Source organism: Phalacrocorax carbo, chromosome 2 (assembly GCF_963921805.1).
Source record: "Phalacrocorax carbo chromosome 2, bPhaCar2.1, whole genome shotgun sequence".
Lineage (NCBI taxonomy): Eukaryota > Metazoa > Chordata > Aves > Suliformes > Phalacrocoracidae > Phalacrocorax > Phalacrocorax carbo.
The window spans coordinates 163,382,684-163,398,968 of NC_087514.1; the positions used below are offsets into that span (position 1 = coordinate 163,382,684).

At 42.7% G+C, this 16,285-nt stretch overlaps 1 long non-coding RNA gene across 4 annotated transcripts in view; it reads left to right on the forward strand.

Moving 5' to 3' along the window:
* Positions 1-11,533, forward strand: part of LOC135312137 (uncharacterized) — a 34,742-nt gene extending 23,209 nt beyond the window's left edge. For all 4 annotated transcript variants that reach the window (XR_010371811.1, XR_010371813.1, XR_010371812.1 and 1 more), the window contains 2 exons: positions 2,581-2,743; positions 5,631-11,533. This is a non-coding gene — a long non-coding RNA (uncharacterized LOC135312137). The remainder of the gene's footprint in view (positions 1-2,580; positions 2,744-5,630) is intronic.
* The last annotated feature ends 4,752 nt before the right edge of the window (positions 11,534-16,285 follow it).

A 16,285-nucleotide genomic window follows, 5' to 3' on the forward strand; every position in this document is an offset into this window, starting at 1 on the left:
CATAGTTTAATGCTTAAGTTTAAAGCCATACTTTATGGCTTTAATTCTACCACTTACATTCTTGGAGTTATATCTTACTCTGGGAACATTCACAGCAAGACCCAGTTGTTATAGAGGCAGTGAGGAATTATTCCGTATGGATAAATTGGGCTGCATGTGTTCAGATTCATGTGCTTTTTAAAAAAATACTAGTTGATTACCTACATTAAAGTATTACAATAATGATCAAGCATAGCAGGAAATACAAAAAAATCACAGCTTGAGTACAAAGAACCCGTAAACAGCAAGCTATGTACAAATATTATGACATTATTTAAACAATGAAATACGGGAGTGAAAAAAACTATAGCAACCGCATTTTGACCTTCGCGACATACTGCTGAATGAAAAAGGAAATGTTTCAGTAAGTGTTTATGTGTTAAATTTCACTTCCCCCCAGTGAGGGAAATCAAAATGCCAGCCAATAACTCAATAAAGTGTACTTCCACAGAATTGTTTTAATAGAATAAATCATTAATTTTTTCAAAGTAAAAGGAACGTCAGCTGTAAGAAAACCATCTGTATTAGTCCTTATTTACCGATGAACAAGCTGTTCGCTTTGCTCTCGCATTGCACCCCTCAAAGCACTGAATGCCAATCAACAGCCCCTAATGCTTAAGTTATCTGAATTTTGGTCTGCATTTGACTCGGTAAAAATAAATCAGATATCGAGGAATGGCAAGCTGGCAGGTGAGAGCAGAGCAGAGCTAGCAACAACTCTGTAAAGACCTACATTTTCTAAGCTTAAGATTCAGGGAGTTCACTGAAGTGGTGGATACGCACAAAGCAGCCGTAAAGGACAGGCTGCCCCCACAGCTACCATTAGCCATCTAAATGTTAAGTATCTTCTTATCCACCCACTCATTCCTTCTGCAGCCATCGTACCCTACGAGAGGGCTAAGCCATGTGAGATGCCTTCAGGAGGTGCATCTGCCACGGAGAGCCTAGACAGGCAAATCAGACCACGGTCCTGGAACTGCAGGATGTTAGTCCAGTTTATATCCACAATATCCTCCTGTAAATTCATAATTGTTTCTACTGTCATGATCTGTCAACCTCTTCCGCTGATGCTATGGGCCAGATCCTGTAGTGCTCTTCACACCAACCCAGGGCAACCCAACTGATTACATGTGGAATCCCATGCACGGGGGTTTACACAGAGCTGGCAGGAGTGTGGATGTTTCAGCTCCGGGGCTGAGCACAGAAACACAGGATTTTTTTTGTTTTGTTTTGTTTTTGTTGTTTTTTTTTTCATTTTGTTTTTCCAACCAGCTGAAATGAAGAGGAAATGGACAGCAAGAAAGAATCAGTTGAGCTCATTTTGAATCATTTTATTTGAACTGAAATTAAATGTTCCATGAATTTAAGGGGATTAAAACAATTATTTCTACGGTCAATTTTCAGTTCAAAACACAGTTCTCGAAATAGCAAAATGTTTTGTTTTGCAAACCTGAGTGCAGTACTTTGCTATTCATGGTTTTTTGAACGTTTTTCAAGCCAAAGTTATTTGCCAAATTTGACCAAGGACCATACATAGCTTTAGTCTCTCTAAACTTTATTTTCCAATAGATTTACTGCATAGTTAACTGAAATATTTGCAAAGCCTAAGGCCACGGGTCTCTTTCCTGATGCTTGCAATAATTACAGATTGTACAGAGGGTTACAAAAGCACTAAAATGTTGTTTATGAAGACATGAATCAGCTGTAAATTCACTGAAGCCAATGGCTTGGGATAAGTGAAAGAAAAAACCAAAATGGCTCTATGTTAATGCTCAGAATTCACTGACGAACGTTAACTCACAAGCAATATGCTGTATCGGTATTTCTTCAGGTGGGAAGTGTGAGCTTTTTGCTCCTATACTTCATTTTCTCGAGGACTATAAAATTGCAATTTATCTCCAGAATAAAAAAGCCTCTGAAAAAAAAAGATTTTTTTATTCACTTCTTTATACAAAGGATTAATATTCTTACTAGCTGTCATCTTCAGCCTGCTGAGCAATCAACAATTACGGCTCTCTTTACACATTCAACAATAAGCATCTATAATGAATGGCAGTAGCAAAGGTTGTTATCATTTGAGAACTCCCCATAGAATCAGTTTTAAATATCATAATTCCATCTGCTCCCTCTCCTTCTTATGCATGGCAGAGGAGCATTTCTGTGGCTCACAGTGATGTGCTGGAAGCCAAGCAATGTCTGCCTTGTTATTGATGAGAACAATCACGGAGAGGCAAAATATATTTCAATTCCTTTCTGAAATACCTTAATGAACACCAGGGCAGGCAATAGGAAGAGGCTGCCCCAGTGTTTTCATAAAGGCATGAAAGGAAATAGAAATGGTGCCTAAAATAGACATTTGCCCATAGAGGTTTTCCTAATTAATATCAGTGATTTGTTCTGAATCTACTGCTAATGCAGTAATTGCTGCCAAGTCTGTAAAGCCAAAGGGATTACTGATGGCTGAACAATACGTAGGTGATTTTAAAACCTCAGTGAGATTTGAGTCATTCCTGCTCTCACTGAAATGAAATCTTTCCACAGAAAGAAGAGTGGCCATTTGAAGTTTAGTGGCTGAAGAAGACACTGGGATGCCTGGGATTAATGACATCCATCATTCAGCTTATCAGAGAGGACTGACTGCATGGACTTGCTCTGAAGAAGATACCTGACAGTGAACGTCTGTGTCATCAGAAAGCATCACAGGGTAAATATAACTCTCTATTTTGGCCTTAGAAATGGTGGAGCTGTACTGAAATTCACCTGCTCCTATATAAATGCTAACCAGGTTGAAACCATGCCTGCCTGCAGTGAGACCAAGGTCTTGAGAAAGAAATGAAAGGAACAACGTGCTTTCCAGACAAGCCATAGGAAAAGTGGTAAAAGACTCATTAAAAACATCTGGCAAATGAAATAACAGTGGAAAATGACATTTTGTCTCTGAACCACGCAATTTTTCTATGAAAATAAGGATAATGACTTTCTTATGCATTTTAAGCTTGTGTGTAGAGTGATGCACCTGGCAGGTAAGGGCCCTGTTATGATCTGTTAACGTAATGCATCAGGATAATAAAATGAAGCCAGAGAGCAACATGATGAGGATCGAAATAAGAGCTCTTCCAAAGAGCTCTTTCACCTGAGTCACTGGCACGTTACTTGGCATTTCAAACAGCATCATTGCCATGGAGTCAGTAGTAGCATCACACCAGCATAGAAACAGGGTGCTGGGGACAGAACGTTTGACTGTCACAAGGATGACTACCTGGGGTCCTGTGGGTCAGCCAAGCCTCAGCCAAAATGGTCTAGTGAGAGCTGAAACCCTCAGTAATAACTTCTTGTATAATCTCAGTAATAATTCTTGTAATAATTAAAAGCCCTATATTCGAAAGTACCTGCCACTTTTAACTGTGGCTTCAATAAAATGGGATGGGAAAAAAAAAAAAAAGACATGCTTTGCTCACACAGTTAAAGCTGAATACATTTACACTTTCAGAATTAAACACTTCTCATTTCTCGCCTGAGCTTTAGCATGTTTTCTGCAGTGAATTTGTGGCTGTGAGATTGCCTTAGCTAAGAATTACTGGGAGTAAAGCGCTCTATCCAGCTAGTGGCATGAATAATGTGTGCGTGTACTTTCACATATACCCATGTGTGCTGTTGTCATTTTTGGACATTTCAGGATTTATGAAATGTAAAATGCAATCCCCAAATGCTGGCAATTCTCATTAAGAATAAAAATCAAGGGTGAAAAATGTATATGAATGTCAAAGAACAGAAATATCTTTATCGGGGAACATGTTCAGGAAACATAAGTCATTCATCTCTTAGTTCACTTTAGGAACCTATCATCTTTACTCATCTAGCATCCTTATAAGTTGCCTCTTTTTTCCTGATAAGAATGGAGAACACACACAATCACAAGACTTCTGTAAGGAAGGATTTCTAAAAAACACCATAAAATAAGATTTTGCCCACGTCTGTGGCGCTCAGTGACTACCCATTCCTTCATAACCCTTTTGGGGAGCTGAAGCAGTACCTCGTGCCTAATCGTGCGTGCTGCAAATGGCTTGTTTGCCACAGTCCTTGTACTTAACACAAATGTTGTATAACTACAAGTAACAGATATATCAGAATGAAAGATAGCTTTAGTGGGAGCTAATATGTGGTATTCACTGAAAACTGGTTAAAACAAGGAGCTCAGAAAGCTTACTTGGGAGAAGGAAGTGCAGAACAGATAGAGACATTCAGTTAAACTTGGCATCAGAGTCTGTTCAAACCATGGCTCTTCCACAGACATGATCTGTGACCTCAGACAAATAATTTAATTTCTACGCATGTTACAGCTACATAATTTTTTAAGCCAGCTGCTGTCTGTCTAGATGCCTCCAAACACAGTATTTTTCAAACTGTGAAACGGAGATACAGACCATTCCTATCTTCCACGCCAGTCTGTCTCAGACACACACAAAAAACAGACCCCAAAAAGGATTCAGGGTCTCACTTCCTAGTGATGAACTCTACCTAAGTATCTGCAAGGCTGAGGCTTGAGGCTTCAGTCATCTACGGCATAATCAGGCGGTTATTTTATCAATATACACTCAGGACGCAGCTCGTGGCCAAGGACACTGCCAGAACATGAACACACCAGAACAGGAAGGGATTTGCTTCTCTTCTAGATTTCGTCTCTCTGTGCTAGTAAGTAATACCATTGCATAAAGAGAACATGACTCAGTCTGTAGAGGCTGGAAGCCATGGGAAAGTCAGATCGGAAATATCAAGGATGATATTCAAGGAGAAAGCACGCTGGGCTAAATCAAAGTTACACATCTCAGCTATTCTTGGTCAAATCACAGTGTCTGACAGGAGAGATGTAATATAACCATTTTTGTCTCTTTAAACCAACAACTTCCAAGCCTGTTTTTGGAAGAGCTTTCAAATTTCCTTGGAGATACTACCAAGAGCTGTAAACATGATACGTTTTCAGCAAATTTTGGTGAGGACATCAATTAAGGCAGGACAGTGTTATTATAATATTTAACTATAACGCCTAACACAAACATAATTCCAGCCAATCACAGTTTACTTTCAAATACATATACTTGCTAGTAAATAGATATCTGTTTTCTTAAAAGATCTATCACATATAAGTCCCATGCATAGCACCAGGTATGAGGCTGAACTTCAGGCCAAATGTTCAATCTTTGGGTTCCTAAAGGTAAATGGATGAAGTAAAAACTAAATATAAGTAGCCACTTAAGCTATGGGTGCTTGAGGCTCCCAGTCTTTCATACCAGCAGAAGCTGAAGCACTGCAGTTTTTGCAAGTGGGAGGAAGTTAAACATCAAAATAGAAATAAATGCTTTAAGTGATGCTCCTCCTTGCATCTCCTATCTCTCAGGCCTCCATTCTGAGTACGACCTCAGATCCTGGAGCACTGGGCCCTCCTCACCTCCTCCTCAAACCCCTAATCCTGCAATATGCATTTCCCATCTAGCAAACAGCTTTAAACAGCTCGCTGAAATTATCATAAAGGTTTCTAAAACAGGAAGATGTTAAATGCTAATATCTAATCCTTGATATCTTATTCCCAATAGGTCAAGGCTTCCTGAAATGGCTGCACCCTCCAAGGAAAGCAAGTGATGGGCCAGAGAATGAACAGAGTTTTACCCTGCATCTCCAGCTGCTGGCCTGTGAGCTGTCTAAATCAATGATGTTTGCTAATTTGGCCATATCAATGTTTCATGTGCCTAGTAAAACCTATCACCCTTTAAGTCTCAAAATAGCTTGACCCAGTTAAGTGGAATAATTCTAAAGAGGATTTCAATGTTTCTTTAAATTTGCTTCCATTTTTTTTCCTTTAACTGGTCCCGTATTTTATGTGAGAGGGGCAGAATACTTGTTTATTAGCAAGTACATTCCCACCTTAGTTTCTTTTTATTAACAAAGGATCTCTCTTTGGAGCTATTCATACCTGGTATTTGCCCAGACCTACTTTCCACTGTGTTGAACAAAACCTTTGAGAAGAATGTATTTTTTCTTAAGTGATTTCAAAAGTATATTAAGGGAAGCCTTACTCCGCAGATTCCTTTGTGAGCTGCTAACGGGAATTTAAATTGTACTTTTTGTAACAGAAAGGAACTTCTAACAGCAGATAAATTGTGAACTGCTTCATGTGTGGGACATCCTTTATATTTATTGATTTGAAGCACTACTATATGAATTTCTTCAAAAGAACCAAAATAGTCAGAAACACTCTAAATTAAAAATAAAAATATTGTTTTACTATGAAATCCGCAAAGGCAGTATAAGTGATTCTAGGAAAATCATATAGTTGACTGGAGGATATCCTCCATGGGTTTGAGCTCCAGCGCTTGGAGATGGCTTCCTCAATTAATAAAATAATAATTTTAAAAAAATCATTCCTAGTTCCTAGTTCACACTTGGGGGACAAGTGGACAACAGGTCTGGTCCTGCAGCAAGACCTGCTGAGCAAACAGGGCAGAGCCCCAGAGGGGCAGCTAACACATGCTCCAGGTCAAGCTGGGCAAGTGTTGGGCTTGCACGGAAAGAAGAGTTTACTAGAAACTGAGCTAAGAGTGCACTCGGGGACTGTGCAGGGTCTCAGTCATGTAACACTTGTCAAAAGGAGAGCTTCACACTGCAGAGCCGAGCTCAGCCCAGCATCATCCTTTGCCCCAATATAACCAGGGAGAGAAGAATGAACCCCACGCTTTCATAAGTATTGTCCAAAAGTCACGTTGTTTTGCCAGCAAACTTTCCAACCAGCCTTAGGCAGGTTATAGAGGAAGATTTAGAGCCTTGTAAATTTATCAGAGGTAATCTTTAATCATATGCGTGGTGGTAGCGGGGAGCACTGGTGAGAAAGGGAACACAGTGGTGGCTAGGCTGAGCCTTGCTGGGAAAGGCAGCAGTTTCCTGCAGCTCTGTGTGAACAAATCTACATGTTCAATTAATTTAGTGCCAGCCCTGCCTGCATACACAGTTCAGAATTTTTCCCTGAGATGAAAATAAATGATTCCACACTCCCTGTTTAACACTAACACTCAATTTCTTGCGCTGCCAGTGGACTTGATTTGTAAGAACACAAGGTCAAAATGAAGGGTGTGGGCATATTGCTCCGAGCGATTGTCAAACACATTAACAAGAACATAAAAATAAGAAGTTTTGACAAAAGAGACTGAAATAGAAGAAGCAGATTGCAGATAAATTCCACTTTACCTCTACAAATACAAAGAAATTTCACTACTGTTCACATAAAACAAAGAAAATAATAAGCAAGTGAGGATATAAGTATTTTTTACTTAACAGAAAATTCTTTACTCTTATAGCCCCCCTTACACTTGACCTTAATTAATGTAAAACGCTCTGCAGGCAGATGTAGGTGGACAGCAAAAAGAGCCTGTGTTCAATTCTTAGGTGTCGCTAACAAATACCATCTTCGGGTCCCACCCTGAGCCATTTGGATGCTGGCTGAGGTGCAGCTCCTACTTGCAAACAGTAAATCAATTGGCTGAACAAAACAATGCTTTACTGAGGGAAGAAAAGGCCAACAGGAAGACAAGCAGGCAAATACGTGACAACCACCAAGCGTTTTCCGGAGTACAGAGGTACTTTAAAGCCCACCTTTCATTTTCAGGTGAGGCAACTGCCAGCCCACTGGCCACTGCCCTCCTCTTGTAGTAACTCAGCACGCCCAGCTGGCAAGTTCTCTTCTCTGATCCAACCCACCTTGCTGGACAGGAGACCTTCAGTGAAGATACAGCTGATGTAACAGCATGAGCTGCCCATGGTTGATACCATTGAGACCCCCCCACTAGCTCATCCCACTGTTTCCTCGTCTCTGTGCTAAAAAGGCCACGTAGCAAGAAGTCACAGACTGCTATCCATGTGGACCACATTTTTCAAGACCTTTTTACCCTAAGGCACCAAACTACAGCCTTATCTATGTTTTCCACAGCCTGGTCTCACTTCTGCATAGTCAGTTCTCCAAACTATTATATGTCTTTTGTGATTCAGCTTGTCTCCTTTTTTAAGAAGAAAATCTTCCCAAATCTGGTAAAAGAAAACCCACAAATTTAGTACATCTCGGGGTCTTCCCCTCGGGTCCTTCTCTCTGACAAGTCAAAATCATCCTGCTCAGGACTCCCATCCACCTGGAGCTCTCTTTTAAGGTCTGGTCTTATCTCTCAGGACTACATTGGACCACTGTGCTCCGGTTCAGGGATGCTACACAGTGCGTGCTCTAAAAGTTCCCTTTCCTCTCTCTTCCAGCTATAGTTTCTCATCTACAGTTTTTAAGCATTGCAGAAGTACTTTTTAATTACCTATTTAAAAGCTCTTCATAATTTGATGACCTTTGATAGCTCCTCCCTTTAAAATTCCTTGAAGCCTTCCTTGTTTTCTGTGCCCTGGGAGCTGCTTTCATGATGTTTAATGTGAAACCGTCTTCCAGTCAGACCACGCAGACTCTTTGCTTCTTGTCAGACCCAATGAAAAGACTCTGAACCTGAAACCTTGTCCATTTTTTCCCCAGAAAAGTCCAGTAAAACATAGCCTCTTTCCCTAAAATCCTTGCTTACCTCAGACCACCCTGACCAAACAGTGACCCTGTTGTCATGTACAATCCGGGCAGCACTGTGGCTCTGAGGTCACTTGGAAGGGTGGCTGTCTGGGCAAAGAAATATTTGTAGGATCCTTTTTAGTCTCCAGCACAAGGCAGGATGGCTGGAGTAGAAAGACCGCTTCATTAGCCTGCTCCACCCACAAGGCTCTCCCACAGACCTTTAGAAAACACTCCAGGTGCCTTTTGTCTCTTGGGATATTCAGTCATATTAAGGCATACTAGTCGAGGAGTGAGTTAGAAATGCACTGATTTCTTTTCAAGACAATCCCCAAAATGACCTTTACTTTCAATGTCTCAGTTTGGCATGTGCATTAGCAGCAAACTATTTCCTCTCACTGCACGATAGTCCTTCACTCTCTTAACTATCCCTTATGCCTTCTTTTGCCTCACTCTAGCAGTGCAGAGGGAAGTGCTGATACAAGACTGCCTGACAAGCTGCCAGATTTTTAATTCATGCTTAAAAAGTGGTAAGGGGAGCCTGGGAGCATTATTTCCACAGGCTGAAAGAACAGAACTGAAATAAAACCATGCTGATAAAACCTGCACCAGAAACGATCTGAAAAGGGATTCTTTTCAACCAAGTATCAGGCTTGACCTTCAGCTTGGCAAAGCACGTAAGCCTTTCCCCTCCAGCATCAGCTTCTCTGTATCACTTGCCCAAGTTTGTGTATTTCACAGTGTTCAAAGTACCCTCACATCATTGTCAGGGTAGCCTGCCAAACCTCTGCCCAGGATCTTCTCAGAAAAATGAGTAGTCCCAGGACGTAAAGGAGCTGTTTCAGCCTCCTAAATTCAGCAGAATTATTTCCAAGCATTGCCACGCTGTTCTTCTGCTTTTCAAAGCAGATTTGTTCCTCCGGCAGCCACATGCCTCTCTGACAGGCAGATGCCCTGAGAACGAAAACCAAGAAGCGGTATCTGTGAAGCCCGAGTTCCTCCAGATTTGCAGCCTGTCTCTTACACCATCCCACCACAACCCACCACAACCAAGCCAGCCGCCCCAGTCCTCCCCACCAACCCCAAGACTGCAAATACGCTGGCTGATCTGGAGTTACACACATGCCAACTGGAAAGCCACAATCACTGAAAATAAAGCATAAAGCTGAGCAGTTCCTGCTTTTTTCTTCATGACTGTTAATTTGGGTATCTCACACTCAGCCAGGTGATGATTTTCACAACACTTGAAAGAAATTCTATGTTAAACTTCAAAAATCTCTCTCAGACTTGGTTTCTTTATATTAAAAAATTATTGGAAGACTGACAGACATGTGGACAGATGGACACACAACCTTAAGAGGCTGAGTTTGTTTAGAGACTCAGCTGAAATACCACTTTCATTCCAGACCCCCAAAATACACTGAAATTACCTGGGTTCAGATGATGACAAAGTGTGCAATTTCAGCATATCTGAACAAGTCTGAGTGGAAGCCAATGATTTCAGATACATTTGGGCTTGTCTGTTTGGCATTTTTCTGACCCATGTGTCCAAGTGAAACCCTTTGCTACAGTGGAGAGGGGAAAGGCAAATTCACTGAACTAAAAAATAGCAGGAAAATGCCATGTGAACGTTTGGATTGGACTCTGAGGAAAGCTTTCAAGTGATCAATGACACTGAGGAGGTTAGGAGTTCCTTCATGGGTGGACAAACATATCAGAGTTGCTTTTGATGTACTTGGTCCTGCCTCTGTGTGCAGGAGTGGGTGACAGGACAGAGTCGTCACTGCCATCCCTGCATTTCAGTGATTCCAGATTTCATGTACTGCCGCTAAGCTTCTCTTTCCCTGGTCCTGTGTTTCTATCAGCTCTTCTCTGTTAGGCTTTTCTCTGTTGCTGTATCTGTGTCATCCCTGAGTATCAAAACAACTGCCCTGTTCTCATTTTCATGCTTCTCTGTTGCAAATCCTTAATCTGTTAATACTGTTTTCTGCTGTGCCCTGATACTGTAAACATCCACTCTTCTTCCCCATAAGATACAGCTTCTCTTTTGGTGTGTTTTTATCCATGCTTATCATCAGAAGACTACTTAGCTGGTGGGATAATCTAGGCCTGTCATTTAATCTCTCCTCTTCAGACCTGGCTGTACAAGAGTCTTTCCTCTCACCATATATGACACAAAAAAGGTCTACTTTTCTCCTGGTGACTGAAATGTTTCAGTTCTACCCTTGGTGCTGGGTTTAGAGGACACACAACATGACCTGGTGCATCCTTTCTTAGCAATCTAGGAAATCAGAAGCGTTAACAATTTCATGCAGAGCCTAAAGCATTTTTTTGCCATAAGCACTGCAGAAAGCTGGTTTTAAGTTTATGTTCCAAGCAAGAGGCTGCTCCTTGAAATATAACATCTCCAATGTCATTAAAGTGACCGTAGTGTGAACAAAAGCACAGGAAGGTTGATCTCACTGAAGGAAAACTGGGAGAGTGTCTTCAGCTTCAGTATACCTGTAGAGCATTCAGCTCAGGGGAAAGTGTTAGTTTATGCCCTGCAAAAAAGAGTCACTACTGCATCTTCTATCACTTTCATTTGTGGACCACTGGAGTAGCAATGTGTGGAGAATATGTCAAAGCCAGGAGGAAGGAAGCTATGCTGTAAAATGATCTCTGGACTTAGCACCAGAAATGTGTGTGCAGAAGTTCAAGGCAAAGCAGAGATTGTCATGTTACAGAGAGACTTGTCACTTCATTCTTGCACTAGAGAAGTTAAATCTGCACTGACCGTCTTTGCCTTCAAACACCAATTCGGAAAACACCCTTCCAAAGCCAGACAAATTCATAAAGTATGGGCTATTCTTCCTCAAACACTGGTTTTTACTGCTTGGATCAAATAAAGAGGATTTGTACTTCTTCCTGTTCCTATTTTGGTCTGGTTTCGTTCTTCCCAATTTTAGCTCTGCTAAGCACAGTCAGCTGGGAAGAGCTTATGTTGCTACAGAAGTGCCTAACACCTAGGAGTGCCTGAGCTGCAATGGTAATTACTTCTTCTGGCATTGTTGTCTTGAATAGGGCTTTTCTTTTTTTTTTCCCTCCTTGGTGGTTCATTGTATTCTGTGTACTGCTGCAATTACTGAGCTGTTCAGCCTTGAATGGAAGACTATTAGATCCAAACCCTACTTACAGATGATTTAAATCACAGGGTTTTAAAGTTGCAGTTTGTTCTCATGATTAAGTTGTCATCACAGCTTGTAAGTCATTTTGCATTTATGCAATTTGGTATAAATAGCATGTACAACCAAGGGCAGACTGCCCGCCTTTATACCAAAAGTAGTAGTTATCAGTGTTAACTCAGATCCCTCTAACCCTGGTAAGCAGAAAATACTATGGGAAAAGACCCTGTGAACTGACAGCCCAGCAGCATTTGTCTGGAAGAATCGGAAGGGAACTGGGTCTGACCATCCCTCGTGCACAGAGTGACACTGCAAGGCAAACACCACAGGGGTGGGAGGAAGAAAGAAAGAAAAGAGTTATCTAAATGAAAAAAGATAATAAGCAAACAAAAAGCCATTCTGCAGAGAGCAGACTGTATGTGCAGTTTCCAGGAAGACGTGAGCTGCTGTGCTGATTGCTGGGAGCTTCAAATCTCCAGTAGCCTGGCAGAGGCAAGGCTGCCACTGCTTCATGTCCCCAGGTCCAGCCAGTAGTAAGGCGAGTATGTATTCCCCACACAAACACATGTATACTACATGTATACATCCATATATATACACACAACTGGTCACACAAGTCAGTGCAAGTGGAAAACACAGCACTCACACAAACACTGTAAGCACCAGTGGTCCCACCTTGTTCCTCCTCTTGCTAATCAGGATGGAAGTCTGTTAGTGCAATATATATACACAAAAATATGCAAAAAAATATTGGAATATATATTCATATATATATATTTAGTTAGTGAAATGCCTACGCATAACATGGGTGTGGACCTACAGACCTTCCAGTAGCTGACCCTCTGGTCCCTCCCGTATTTGGCCCCTAAGCCATGGTCTCTCCCATACCCAGCTCCCAGACCCCTTACCCTACTTGCCAGCTAGTCTGGCTCCTTATTGGGCCTTTGTGTTTACAGTGATTAACCCTTGGTCACACAACCTAACACTAAAGCTCTGCTCTGGCCTAACACAAAATGGTTTGGCTGCACGGCCTCCAACCGCAGCCAGGGGAAGTCTGGTTAACTCAGGTTCACCACCAGGTTATCATAGAATCATAGTGTCCTGAGTTGGGAGGGACCCGCAAGGATCACCGAGCCCAGCTCCTGTCCCTGCACAGGACACCCCAAATTCACACCGTGGCTCTGAGGGCCTTGGCCAAGTGCTTCTTGAATATTGCCAGGCTGGTGCCGTGATGCCTCCCTGGGGAGCCTGTGCCAGGGCTCCACCACCCTCGGGGGGAAGAGCCTTTTCCTAATATCCAACCTAAGGTTGGATAAGTTAACCTAAGGTTAACTCAGTTTCGACACCAAGGTCCTGACAACATATGCACAGTTCACTCCTGCCTGCAAAATGCTATGGGGAGAACGTCCCAGAACTTGCTTAGTTTCTCCTCAAGGAGATGGACATCCATTAGCCTATACTCTTTGAAGGAGGGCTCCTTTGCTTTGTCTTTATACAACACTGGGCAGCCTTAATCTGAACACAACTAATAAGGTGTTATGACCATGACCATAAGATCATGCTGGTACCAGATGCTGCCAAAACAGAAAGCTGCTTCTTTCTCTTTTCCTAGGACCTCCTCCTCCTTTGAGACACACTGATGGAAAAGTGTCCTGAGGCAGCACTTTACACAACATGGAAGCAGGAATTTTATCCCCAATCCTCCCAAAGCTCGCTGTCAGCATGCGTTGAGTCTTTCTTTGCAATCAGTGCACGCCTCAGCTTTAGCTGTGTCACGATGGAATGGGAGAATCAAGTAGTTTTTTATCTGTCCGTGTCACCAAATGTTTAGAATGGGTTCAAGGCCTGCGTAGGCATCTGCTACGGTTAGCTGTCCGCATTGCCGCATCCTGAGGTGTGTAAAATTAGGTGGGTTTTTGTCTAGTCTGTTGGTGTGTTGAGCTCTGTTAGGTGGTAGGCAGGTGGGACCTAAGGCAGTGACGTACGGCGTTCCTTCTGCTCAAGGTGGCAGGCTCAGCCTGGAAGAGGTGCTCCCACCTGCCCAACAGCTGGCTGCACAGCTGGCGATGTCAGTGAGGATCGGCTTTGGAGACTGTGCGGGACAGAGTTGCCTCCCCGGTTGTTCTGAAGGGCCAAGTCTTTTTATGCAACCTTGTGTGGGTTCCATCAGTAACTTATGGATTTTTATACTATCTTGCAAATTAGACAGTTATTAATCCCTAGAGATGTCCTGGGGTAAGGCTGTTACTGCTCTGAAAAGGTGAAAGTGAACGTTTGGCATTTACCTGGATGACACAATGTCACTGACACAGCAGACTCCTCAGGGGCACTGGAAAAACTTTCTCCACATGATTCTGAAAAGCTAGTAAAATCTGTGCAGACACCAGCTATGTCACCAATCTGCTGTATGTCTGTCCTAGACATACAAGACCGAACTCCTTCCACTCCTCACGCTGGCAGGGCTGTGAGTAGCTTGCAGGGTGGAGACCTTAAATTCGTAGCCCTGCATATATTGCTGCAGAAAGGCTCTGCAGATCAGTGCTTATGCAACAAGACAGACCGTCATTTGCCCACCGTTTGCTTCCATGAAAGGGCAAGAACGATTACCATAAAGGCCAGCAGCAAAGTACTGTATATATTCTCCAGGCGTTTTTCAGTTGTAAGGTTGTCAGAATCACCTCCACCGCTCCATCTGTCACTAACAGCATTTCAAGAATGTGACTGTATCCCTTATCCTGGGAAGGATATTGGAGGGGAAACGGCCTCTGAGGTAGGAAGATTTTAAAAGCTATATTTTAAACCAACACAGAAAGTATAGCCAGCTCAGCATTTCATGCTTTGCTTCGTGCTTGATAGCAGCCCACCCTGGTAGTGACTCTATTTCTTATTGCCTATACCTGATGTTTGACGTTTAGCAGAGTTCTTCAGATCAGCCTGTGCACCAGGTTTTTATTAAACCTTGATCTGCTTGCTGTGCCAAATGCTGATAGTCCATTAAAAATAACTGGCCCATGGAGAGGACAGGGCATTTCAAGAAGACATGAAGGGACCTCTTATAATAAGCCCACAGCATGGGAGATGCAAATTTCTTGCCCAGACAGCACATGCTCGTAGAGCCCCTATCACTGTGTTGTATTAGAATTCCTCAGTATCTTGTGCATGTCTCTTCTTGCAACATAACTTGGGAACAGTGAAAAAGTGCTTAAATTATGTGTCAGCACTCACACAGATGGTCTCTGTCAGACCACAAGCTGCCCGCAGTGTGTTTCCCTCTCACCTGCTACGTGGCAGCGAGACAGCGATGGTATAGCTATAAGGAGGCTCTTGTTTTTAATTCTGTGTAACATATGAGCTCAGCCTCCTCACTGAACACAGTGCAGATGGAAAAGGCTGTACAGCATTCCTGCTCAAAGGGCGCTTCCAGCCTAAGGACAGCACCCTAAACACAAATAACCCAATACAAATACCCTGTGAGAAATGAACACATTTTATAAAGTCAACAAAGGAAAATAACTATTGTGCCAAGGAAAGTGGCCCAGCTCATGCCAAGCGTCTCCACCGAAGACCCTGGGATCCTCCCATCACTGTTCAGTACATATGGGTGTTGTTGAGGTGCAAGCAGCACCAGGATACACAGGTCTAAGCTGGAGACTGAGAGATGTTAGCTAAATTTCCAGTACACAGGCAGGACCCTGAAGTGCTTGCTGGGGTTCCCAGACAGAAATCATCTATCACGGCTGTGTCCATCCAGGTCATAACACCAGGCACAAATTTTTTTTTCAGCGTTTCCTCTTGCTGCGTGGTTTGCTGCTGGTCACAGCAAATATCCTTCACTACTTCCCCACTTTAACACTTCCAGCGAGACTGTAGAGACAGAGCAAACCAAGGGCAGCCAAACCCAAGATACGCTGTGTCTGGGTCAGGAACCTGGGACAGCACATTTGACTACAGCCCTGCTCCTGTCACAGCTCGATCCTTTCCCCTCTACAGATATAGTTCTGAATATGGGAATAATTACAGTAATTGCATATCCTTTTTGCAACTCTTTTGATTTTAGAGGACTTGAGGCTGGGTCCCAACACCTGTCTCACTATGCATCTTCTCCGTGACAATCTGTCAGCTCTGGAGCCTGCCTATTCTCCCCTCATGCCAATTCATGTGTGATGAACAATACACACATTATATACATGTGTGCAGATGCATATACCAAAGCCCTCTCACAAAGCCGCCAAGATTTCTCATGTGAGGGGAACTGAACCAATGTAACTTCAGAGCCAGAAGTCTGATCACTTTACAGACTGAAGTTGGGGTCCTTCAATCACTAGACATTTTTATATCAAGGATAACATAGGAAAAAAAACCCAAAAGCACTGAGTGTGGATAGGAGCATGCAGGAGACACACGGGCTACACACCCATAAGCTGAAAGGCAAAGCACGAGCCATGGCATATCTGGAGGGAAGCACGAGGCAGTGGTCAGAGCCCCAAACTCCAGGGTTTGAGAT